We start from the raw sequence: 9,870 nt of genomic DNA on the forward strand, positions 1-9,870 counted from the left end.
ACATTACGAAAGCTCCTACATCCCCAGTATTCTTTCAATTTGTATTTTCACCGTTGATATTTTGTCAGGCGTTTAGTTATTCAATTTGTCATCATATAGAAGCAGCTGGTAGAATAAAGAGGGATTACAGGTTATGCAAAGACAATGGCATACAAACAAAAATGAGAGAAGAATTTGAAAATGCACTCATGATACAAAGCCAAAGTGAACCTGATAACGAAAAATGTGAAAAACAATTTGATATATTCCAAAAGTGTGTCAAAGCAACTGCAGAAAAGCATTTACCAATAGCTCAAATAAACAGCAAAAAGGAATGGATGACAAATGAAATTCTAAACCTATTTGAAGAAAGACGAAAATGCAACAGAGGGTCTGCAGAATACCAAACATTGAACAACCACATTAAATCCAAATGCATCGAGGCACACGAGAACTATCTAGACTGGAAATGCTGCGAAATCGAAAGAGAATACAAACCCAACCCCCAACAAGCTCACCAAAGAATAAAAGAACTATCAGGGAAAAGGAAAAGCAAAGCAGCAGGAAGTTGTATCCAAAACAAACAAGGGGAACTGCTATTTGAAGAACAACATATAGAAAGCCGATGGGTAGAATACATAGGCGAACTGTACAATGATCCAAATAGAAATGAACCACCATTGAAATTCAAAGAACCATTAAGCGGACCAAACATCACCAAAAGTGAAATTGAACATGCCATGGAACGAATGACGGATGGTAAAGCAACAGGCCCTGATGAAATATCTGTAGAGGTATTAAAAAGCCTAGGAGATCTAACAATTGATGAACTTCACATATTATTCAACAATATATACAACACTGGGAAAATTCCAGAAGATCTCTGTAACTCTATTTTCATAGCAATACCAAAGAAAGCAGGTGCAGTCAGATGCGAAAATTTTAGAACTATAAGTTTAATAAGCCACATCAACAAAATACTGTTGCGTATAATTATCAACAGGCTAAGGAATAAGATTAACCCCGAAATCGCAGAAGAACAATATGGATTCCAACCTGACAGAGGGACAAGGAACGCAATATACCTCCTCCGTGTTTTAAGTGAAAGAGCTATACAGGTTCAGACCCCACTATACCTCTGTTTTGTCGACTACAAAAAAGCTTTTGATAGAGTACGCCACGAAGAAATACTAAAACAACTGCACTCCATTGGCGCTGATGAGAAAGACCTCAGACTCATGCAAACATTATACTACACCCAGCAGGCATCTATCAAAATCGGAAACTCTACAGGAAATTCCATTCCTATTAAGAAAGGAGTCCGTCAAGGGTGTGTTGCCTCACCAGATCTGTTTAATCTATACCAAGAAACAATCATGAGGGGCATAACTAATATGGAGGGAATAAAAGTAGGAGGTCACAACATAAATAATATAAGATACGCAGACGATACGGTACTCATTGCAACATCAGAAATCCAACTTCAAAAGATTGTTGACAAAGTGGTAGTAGATAGTGAAGCCAAGGGAATGGAAGTGAATATCACCAAAACGGAATGCATGGTAATACAGAAAAACCCGAAAACAACAACACCTGCAATATAACGATTCACGGCGAGCAACTTACCAACGTAGAAAGTTTTAATACCTAGGTTCAATAGTGACAACAGATGGAAGATGTAACCGAGACATACGAGCAAGAATAACTCAAGCCAAACAGGCCTTCATGGACCTGGGAAACATTTTGAAAAACAAACAGATGTCGTTCGGGATTAGATCCCGAGTCTTGAAGTGCTACGTGTGGCCAATCTTGTTATACGGATGCGAAAGCTGGACTACAAATGCAGAAACACAAAAGAACATTGAAGCTTTTGAAATGTGGTGCTTGAGAAGGATGCAGAGAATATCGTATACTGCACACAAAACGAACGAAGAAGTGCTAAAACAAACATACCAACAAAGGAAACTAATGCCCTTAATAGCGGATCGACAACTATCCTTTTTCGGACACATAGTAAGGAAAGATAAAAATGAATACCTGGCAAGTTGTGGAAAAATACCTGGTAAACGCGCCCGGGGGAGACAAAGAAAAACACTCATAGACCAACTGAAGGGCTTCACCAACCTAACAATCCAAGAGCTGTTTGAAAAAGCAAGAGACAGGGAGGAATGGAGAGAGATAATTCATGCAGTATCCGAAGCCTGGACCAGGCATGGAACCTAGAAGAAGAAGAAGAAGCATTTTAAAAACTCTAGAACAAACCTTGATAGATTTGTGAAAGTTTAAAATTTCCTAATTTGACCATTGTTTGTTGTTTTTTTTTTTTTTTTTTTTTTTGTTTTTTTTTTTTTTTTTGTTTGTTTTGTTTTCTTTCATTTGACCATTGTTTTGATTATCGGCCGCCATTTTAATTTGTGAAGAATTGAAAGGTAGTGCAAAGATGTCCGAGGGTTGTTATTTTTTCTATTTGGGTTAGTCATAAGTCTTAGTAAAGGTGCTAGGGTGTTTATTTTCCTATTAGGGTTAGTTTAAGGTACTAGGTTTTACTTTTTCATGGGGTTAGTTGAGGGAATATTATTTAAGTTGTTTCTCTTTGTAGGAGCTTTCGGAAGGCCTCCCAAGTAAAGCGTGGTAAAGACTTGGGACTTATTGATATTGATATCTACTGACTGATAAACTAAAATCATGCCGAATAAAGCATGGCAGCGACGACAAGCACATCGATTAAAATATGCATCTAATCGTAAGCAAGCTAATCAAGAAAATAATTCAGGCAATATCGAATGAAAATAGTTCTTTCCCCGCGAAATTGCTGGCTTTTTACTAGTAGATAGTATTAATATGTGTAGCTTAGTTTCATATGGGAGAAACAAAACTGAAGTAACTCGGCTCCTTATAGTTGTTTATGGCCGACCGCTTTTTATGAATGGTTCTCACTGAATTCTAGCGGTCAGACTTTTGGGATTGCATGTGGTTTTGTGTATTGGTGCGTTGTGTCCTGCTGGCGGGTGTTTTGAGCATTTTGGACAAACTCACAGCATCGATAGCTATTCCTCACATACAGAGAAGATAGATAATAAGGAAAAGGGCGATAGGGAAAGAGAGAGAGAGAGGGGGGGGGGGGAGGGAGAGAAAGGACAAGATTCTTACCCTTAGAAAGGAAAGAGGAAGGAAATTTGATGTGCAAATCTCATTATCTCATTTTATGTAACTTTACAAGAACAAAATTGCATGTTATGTATCATATGAAGATATTACTATTTCTGACATACGCGTAAAAGAACAGAGATAGATAGATAGATAGATAGATAGATAGATAGATAGATAGATAGATAGATAGAGAGAGGAGAGAGAGGAAGAGAGAGAGAGAGAGAGAGAGAGAGAGAGAGAGAGAGAGAGAGAGAGAGGGGGGGGGGAGGGAGAGAATGGACAAGATTCTTACACTTAGAAAGGAAAGAGGGAGGAAATTTGATGTGCAAATCTCATTATCTCATTTTATGTAACTTTACTATAACAAAATTGCATGTTATGTATCATATGAAGATATTACTATTTCTGACATACGCGTAAAAGAACAGAGAGAGAGAGAGAGAGATAGAGATAGATAGATGGATAGAGAGAGAGAAAGAGAGAGAGAAAGAGAGAGAGAGAGAGAGAGAGAGAGAGAGAGAGAGAGAGAGAGAGAGAGAGAGAGGATTACCACAGACTTTCCCTCTCATAGCTTGTTACAGGAAATAATATAATATGGAGTATGATGAAGATGGTGAATGGTGTTATAGGGGAAGGGTGAAAATGATGGATTGTAACGAAAATATTAAGATATGAAGTGAGTAGAAAAGTGCCAGAAGACAATAGAGAATAAAAAATTTTCGCGGCGGTGGTGGGGTTTGAACCTGCGACCTTATTGGTACGACAACTCCGCCTGGCAGGTGAGAGCGTGGCTCTACCGTGTGAGCTATCCACGAACACAAAAATATTCGTTTCAAACCCAAGTCATTTCTAGATCCCTCTCTCACCCACTTCTTGAGACCGCGGATTCGTTCGCACACACCATCGCGAAGTAATTTTGACCAGCAGTTAAGCTTAATAGCCAATATTCTCAACACAAACATATAACATAGAAACGATTGAGACATTGAGTATGCTCCGGTGTATGGGGTGAATTTTTAATTCAGAAAAGTGAGTGGAGCAGGCACTTATGTTGGTAACAACAAGATATGAAGTGAGTAGAAAAGTGCCAGAAGACAATAGAGAATAAAAAATATTAGGAAGGTTGTTGTGATGATGATGATGATGATGATGATGATGATGATGATGATGATGATGATGATGATGATGATGATGATGATGATGATGATGATGATTGTGACGAACGATTTTCTTTCTTTAATGATTTCTTTATCATTCGTCAGCGTCTCTTTCAAAACCACTTCAAATTCTAGTAGACAACAATCTTTGCGAACGGAAATCAACACCTCGAGTTAAAACACTCAGAACATGGACAGCTTGTTCTACAGTTATGTTAATGTAAACATACACTCTTCAAACCCATTGTATAACGGAACGCTAAATCTTACTCCTCACTTTCCGCTTGGGGCTTATTCACTTGTTCAAATTGTCTGCCCATTGTATGCATATCTCCTGCTAATTACCCTTTCCTAACAAGACTCCAGCGTGCATATGCCCTTAGGTTCTCGTCTCGTTCAAGAGTGGCTGAAATTGCAATCAATATTCTAGTCTCCGTTAATTCTTTCTTACCCAGTTGTTAATCAAAGCATCTGAATATCATTGGCTATCTAAACAAAAACATTCTTTCTAATTGCATATCCCCATAATTCCTTGGCGTGCCCTTACTTTAAAAAACCAAATTCATCTCTGAACTTAATCACACACACGCTAAGAATCCCAAGAAAGAAGAACAATCCCTCCAATTTCAAACTTGTACAAGTTAACTTCTCTCGGTTGAAGGTAAAATTAATTATTGGTAAACATTCAAAGTGGAACGAGATATTACTGTGAATTCAATGGTTAATCTAACATTACTATTATAGTTTGTGTATATTTTATTTGTGCTTCATTCTATGGATGTTCGTAAGTTGAAATACTTGTACAAAACTATATCTATATGTATATTATACTATAGTTAACAATTGTTTATGATCTATGCTATTATTTCATTTATATTCAATATGTATATTGCATGATGTCTGTACACTACCGACAATCCACGGCCACACATCATACCCTCAATTATAGTTAATAAAATAAATTAAGAAATACAAGGGACACAACCCTGTTAAATTCTCATCATGTAAGATACGTAGCTCAACTGTCAGTTGATGTTTGATACAAATGCAATAACCATTACCATGGAGTTACTGCTTCTCCTTGCCTTTGGTCGGCAAATAAAAGCTATTATGATGTATCGCTCAATGACGACCCGGTGGCGAAAGACAAACTAGATTTGGCTCTAAGACCTTTTGTTTTAACTCTTAATTGAAGGTCCTTGGCTATCACCAATCCATGGCTAGCACCCATCCTTGCCTAGCACCCAGTACGTGCCCAATCCCTGATGTCAGTCATCGCCGACAGCAGAACCTTCCTGTCAGCCCATAACTACAACACACTGTTGTGAAGTCCAGAAAACCCTGGAAGCAGGAGCCAACCCTGGAACTAGCTGATACATTTGCTTCAATCAAGCAAGCCGGCTGTATAAAGATAAGACAAACGGGCTTATACCATTTTCAAATGTATTTTCCACGGACACAGATGATTAAAAATAAATAAATAAATAGATAAATGAATAATAAAGTAGATCCACTCAATTAGAGCCATGCTTCCTGATATTAAATAAATACTTATTCTTTCTATCTTTTCCTGTAACAATCTAAATCTAATTAAACTCTATGTATAGAATTGTTATTATTGTAATGGGCGTTATTATTGTCTTGACTCACTTGTTATTAATACAATTAAGCTATAAGGGACCGTAAGGCTATTCTTAATCACCCCTAGTTAAACCTGAGCCGTTTGTGGTGTAGGTTGAGTTGCGCAGCTGGTAAAGAGAGCCATGGCGCGCATATTAGTTCGAATCCAGGTCATTGAGCTTATCGCTTGGACTCAAACCCACAAAAAACCACAAACCCCGCCACAATGATAATGATGATGATGATGATGATGATGATGATGATGATGATGATCATGATGATGATCATGATGTTGTTGTTGATGCCGTTTTTTCGATGACTACGATGTTACTAGTACTAAGTGTGCATCTGTGTGAGTGTGTCTATGTCAATATTGTATTGTTATAATTGTGTAACCAAATGACAAATTGCAACCTTTTTTTTAGGGCAATAAAGATTTATTATTAAAAGAGTAATGGATCTGAATAGCTTTAGTTTTATGGGAAGAGTGATGTTCCTGCCAGAAGGCCAGAGAAATATTTTCAGTATAGTAAAACAGGTGTACAAGAATAGGAGAGGTATACAACAAATTAAGATGATCAAAGTAATCAAAGATGAGAATGGGCAAATATGAAGAGATTCGAGCAAGATGGAAAACACCACGAACACCTCATGAATGACAGAAAGAGGAGAAGTGCAGTTATACAACCTAAAGAGAAGATAGTATATGTAGATGAGATAAGCAAGAACGAGGTGTGGGATGCAGTGCGCAAGATGAAAAGGGGGAAAGCAGTTGGACCAGACGAGATACCAGCAGAAGTCTGGAAATCACTTGGAGATGAAGTGCTAAATTTCCTGGTATGGTTATTCCACGACATGGACAAAAAGTAAGTTGATTACCATATTTTTTTTATGGTAATCAACTTACTTTTTGTCCATGTTGTTGAATAAACATATTTTTTTATAAGGGAGATGTTCAAGAATGTTGCACCTACGGGGACATCAAGTTAATGGGCCACACAATGAAGATAAGGGAGAGAGTAATCGATAAGAGGATTAGAAAAAGATGTGGACATAAGTGAACAGTTTGGATTTGTTGCTGGTAAAAGTACAAAGGATGCTATATTTGTTCTAAAAGTGACCGCAGAGAAGTGCAGAGAAAAGCAAAGAGAATGTCATTGTGTGTTCATTTATCTGGAGAAAGGACTGGCGGTCGGTCTATTGAGCGAAGTTGTTTTGTGCCGCCCTATATTTCTCAAATTTAGCAGATACTGCTTTTCGTCTCAATTTTTGCACATTCTGCTTTTCGTTAACACCCGCGCATCTCTCTTACCTAACTAGCCATGGTAGGTACCTGTACCTACTGTACGAAGGTTGTGCGTCATCACAGACGACTCTCTTTTCCTTGTTGCCCCACGCAAGGCGAGATGACGTGCGACAATGAGCTGAGGGTGGGGTAATGGGGGCCACCATGAGCCAAAAAGTCAACAGGCCGCGCAAATATTTTATATAAAAGACTGTTTTCTTCTGTTTTAAACCCACGGTTATCCACTTCCCACCTCAAACAACTGATACTCTTTACTGCTAAAATAACTAGGTCAGGCCGGCAAATTTAGTTTTGCACACATTGAGGCCTGGCTTGGGAGAAATGAAAACCATATCAGTTTTATCATTGGAAGAACAGGTTTGTTGTAATCAAAACATACGGATGAAGAAAATTATAATAAATATAGAATGTATTCCTATTCGTTTTGCTTAAATGGATTTTAATCATCAATACGAATATCTAGTACACAAATCATTAACCGAGTAGAGCACCATGATGCTATAAATAAGAATCCCAGTCCATTAATCCGACACACACAGCAATTCAACTTGTAGTTATGTTATTGAATTTGAGTAGATAAGTAGTGCATTGAGGTTGGATTTTCTATTCGGGTAGCCCTATTCGTCCTTAAGGTCGAATAGCTTCAACCGTGGTTGCCGTACGTACGGACAAATCGTGTTGCTTGCACTATTCGTCCTTCACACTAAAGCTGGGCAATATTCCGTATTTGCTTTTACTGAGCTAGATTCGAATCCACGTAATTACATGATATATCCGTATCGTCTTAAATGTTTCACAAACCCCACCTCCTCTGTTTGTGAGTCAAATAATCAGTTATGTGTGTTTTTTTTTGGAGGTGTGTGTGTGTGTGTGTGTGTGTGTGTCTTAATTTCGTGGGGTTTTTTTGTTTGTTTTTTTCTTCTGGGATATGATTTTTATTCCAGAATGGTGATTGATTTCTTATAAGGAACAATTGTCGTGTTCTCCTATTGGTAAGTATCCAATTCAAATACCTGCTCGAGAGTTTGGGTTGGCTAGGCCCAGAGGAAGATTCGGCAGGTTTTCTTTGTTTTGGTTTCTGTTTTTTGTTGTTTTTTTTGGAGGGGGGGGGGGGGGGTTGTTGTTGTTTTGTTTTGTTTGCTGTTGTTTTTTTTTTGGGGGGGGGGGGGTTATTGTTCTTTTTTATTTGTTTTCTCTTGTTGGTATTTTCCCTGCTTTTGTTTGATTTGTGTGTGTGTGTGTGTGTGTGTGTGTGTGTGTGTGTCTATTGTGTGTCTACGTGTGCTTTTCCTTTTTTACATTTTTTTTTCAATCTATAATAGTGGGTAAGCACTCAGTAACTATTTGTTTTAAATGACTAGTATTCAATTTGTCAAAATATTATATTAGTCATAATAGTATAAGCAGCGCAAGAAAAAAAAACAACACCGAATTTCTATATCTGTTAAGAAGCAGTTTTACAAAAAAATGTTATAATCTTGATAATTCAGTGAGTGCCATCAATAATAGCTTGAATTTAGCCAAAATTTTTGAACGATGTCGATACCTGTCCTTTAACTTCAGAAAATTTTGTTATAAGTTGTACAGTCTTGAGTAGACTAGCTGTATGACATAATGATAGATTTAATTCATGGCGAATTCAATGCGTTTTCAAATTGGCAGTAAACGAGGTAATTGTATAGACGGGATGGAATTTGGCGGCTTTACAACACGCAAATTAATTCCAAAGCCGAAAGCACAACCTCTGCATTTAAACTTATCTCCATAGACGATGTCAATATATTAAAGATTAATAAAGGACACTAATACCAAGTCCTCAATATTTTCAGTACTTCATTCGTTAGCTAATACTATTAAGTATTTGGTATCCACTTTTGCCCTGACGAGAAGTTAGAATGTCAACGGGCTGGGATTTAAAATGTCAACGGGTTGAAACTGGGTGAAATAGAATGATACAGAACATAAAAGCCCAGTTCGGCCTAAGAACAATAACTTGCCTATGTTCTTGAACTCAGAACAAGGGGTAATGTTGTCAGGGGGTTGGGGTTGTTGTTTTGATCTGGGTATGGTCTGATAAAGTTACGATTACTGGCCAAAAACAAATTCCTAACTTTAGTTTAAAATTAAAAAATAGAAAGACGGAAATATATACATAATAAGATTGATATATTTAAAACAATGGTTACAAGAAAAATAAATCCACGATTTTTCTCAATAATTCTGTACTCAAACAGCTTTGTATGCAAATGCTGTATTCCAGATGTGTAATTTGGCTTATCGCCACTCAAGGTGGTATTTCAATAGATATTATTACAACTAACGTGTCTATGTACGCAGTGATACAGACCTGCCAAGCATTCGACTTATTGTGTTATAGTGGAAAAAAGAATACCGTTTCGAAAGGGATTTGTGCTGCATTGTAGGTTAACAAACACGCAGGTCTGACATCCGAATCCACTTATGGGCCTGGTTTAACATTGTTGTATAATGTATTTTGCGTCATTTTTTAAAAAGATTTCTATTACAAGAATGAGCCCATAAGGAAATGGTTATCAGACCTAAAAATAATTGCACGTCGATCCACGTCAATTTTAAAACCATCACCATCACTACCACAAGCACTTTTACAACATTATCATTACCATCAGAAACGCTATC

This window comes from Berghia stephanieae, chromosome 1, assembly GCF_034508935.2.
Source record: "Berghia stephanieae isolate SIO BIC M18660-M18661 chromosome 1, UCSD_Bste_1.3, whole genome shotgun sequence".
Classification (NCBI taxonomy): Eukaryota; Metazoa; Mollusca; class Gastropoda; order Nudibranchia; family Aeolidiidae; genus Berghia; species Berghia stephanieae.